This window comes from Octopus bimaculoides, chromosome 14 (assembly GCF_001194135.2).
Source record: "Octopus bimaculoides isolate UCB-OBI-ISO-001 chromosome 14, ASM119413v2, whole genome shotgun sequence".
NCBI lineage: Eukaryota > Metazoa > Mollusca > Cephalopoda > Octopoda > Octopodidae > Octopus > Octopus bimaculoides.
The window spans coordinates 1,890,693-1,892,696 of record NC_068994.1 but is presented as its reverse complement, the minus strand read 5'-3'; the positions used below and the strand labels follow the sequence as shown (position 1 = coordinate 1,892,696).

The 2,004-nt window shown below is 36.9% G+C and overlaps 1 protein-coding gene across 2 annotated transcripts in view; it reads left to right on the top strand.

The window, feature by feature from the left end:
* LOC106875822 (protocadherin gamma-A9) overlaps positions 1 to 2,004 on the top strand; it is a 29,678-nt gene that overhangs the window by 14,674 nt on the left and 13,000 nt on the right. The gene's annotated exons all lie outside the window — the stretch shown is intronic.

The following is a 2,004-nucleotide window of genomic DNA, read 5'->3' as shown; positions in this document are numbered from 1 at the left end:
TGTGTGTGTGTGTGTGTGTGTGTGTGTGTGTGCGTGTGTTTGTGTGTGTATATATATACACACACACATAATATAAATGTGTGTGTATGTGTGTGTACATGCATGCGTGTGTATCCATATATCTTCTATCTTTTACTTGTTTTAGTCCATTGATGGGTTCAGTCAAACAACTTGGCCCCAAAACTTATTTCTTTAAAGCCTGGGACATATTCTATTGGTCTCTTTTTGCTAAATTACTAAGTTACTAACCAACACCTGTCGCCAAGTGGTGGTGGTGGGGGAGAGGGACCGACACACATGTATGTATATATACATACCAATCATGCTAAGGTCTTTTATTTATTTTTTACCACTTTTGTTTCTTGTATTTGCTGTCTCCAATGGTTCCTCTCTCCTTCTCCAGTCAAAATAATGGAGTGAAATCGTTTCTTGGAGTCTTTGTGTTAGAGAAGAATACCATTCATCTCAGTTCCATACATCATCAACCCCTGGTGGCACTTAAGATGAGCCATTTCTTGCTTACCTTTTCTTAGGTAAATTGTTCAGGTAAGGAAGGTTTCACTCTTATGAAACATATCTTCCATGCTTTTTCATTTAATCGGGGCTGGTCCACATCTAATACCTCTTTTTGACTAGCAACACTTGTGAAAGATGAATTGCTTTGAGTGTTTGTGTGGTAGTGTGATGTGGCAGTATTTTAGGGTTTTGGGGATAATTATTACGTTAAAAAAACAGGTGATATTGTTGTTGCTTAACCCCAGGTTATCAACGAACAAGCAGATCTATGATCAAAGATATTCCAACCATGGCCAACCTGTGTTGGCTTGGTATGACTGCTGTTGTTTAGCCCTAGGTCACTTCTGAGCAGATCTGTGGTTTATTTAAGCTTTCTCTTTCCATACAGTAGCAGTGTTTTTGAGGATGTTTGGCTACAATATCAAGAAGGTTGAGCAACTGTTGTTCTATTGGGGAGGTGTTTGTCTGAGGATCATACTCTGACTACAACCCACCTCTCTCCCTAAAATACTTTAAAATATGGTTGCTATACCTGTGTCTGGAGTATCACCCTGGCTGTAATCAGGGTACCCTAATTCTACCTGGTGTACCTTAGATATGTTTGCTGTACCCAAAATGTTTGTCATATTTAAAAATAAACCAAAATAGTAATCATGTACTTCAGACATTACCACACAAAATACATCACACACATGCGTGCACACACATACACACACCACATAGTACACATTCCATACATACTACACACATATTATGTACACATGACAAACATCATACATGCACACCTCTATACATCTCTTATATGCATACATGCACCACATACATACACATGACATATACATCATGCACACAAACACACTACATATCGATCAGTAAAGTACACTTAGCCAATTTGTTTATGTATTTGGGCTCATTGATCTACCACCACCACCACCACCACCACTACTACTATCACCACCAACTTGCACCAATCCTTTCTCCTCTGCACCATATCTCACCCCCTGAAATCTGTTCCTTCCAACTACAAACATAAACAATAAATTGAATAAAAGAAAAAACAAAAAGACATTCCCAGTATGGAAAACAAAAAGAACTGTTCTAAAAAGAACATTACTTCCGCTTTGGCGTCTGTCTGTTCGTCAGCTGTTGAGTGGCACAGCAAGCATGAACGTATTGGGCTGGGCTGATGTGTTGCTCCACCTGGCAAAGCGATGCTCTGTATGGGTGGGTGTAGGTGGGTATATGCAATATATATATAATATATATATAAAGTTGTATAAACATATACACACATAACCATACATACAGTCACATATGCATGTGTGTGTATGCATATGTATATGTGTGTGAATATATGTATGTTTACTTATGTATTTATATATATATGTATGTATATATGTATATACATATATATGTGTATATATATATATATATATATATAAATAGAAAAAATAAATATATATAGATATCTATACTGCAAATGTGTAC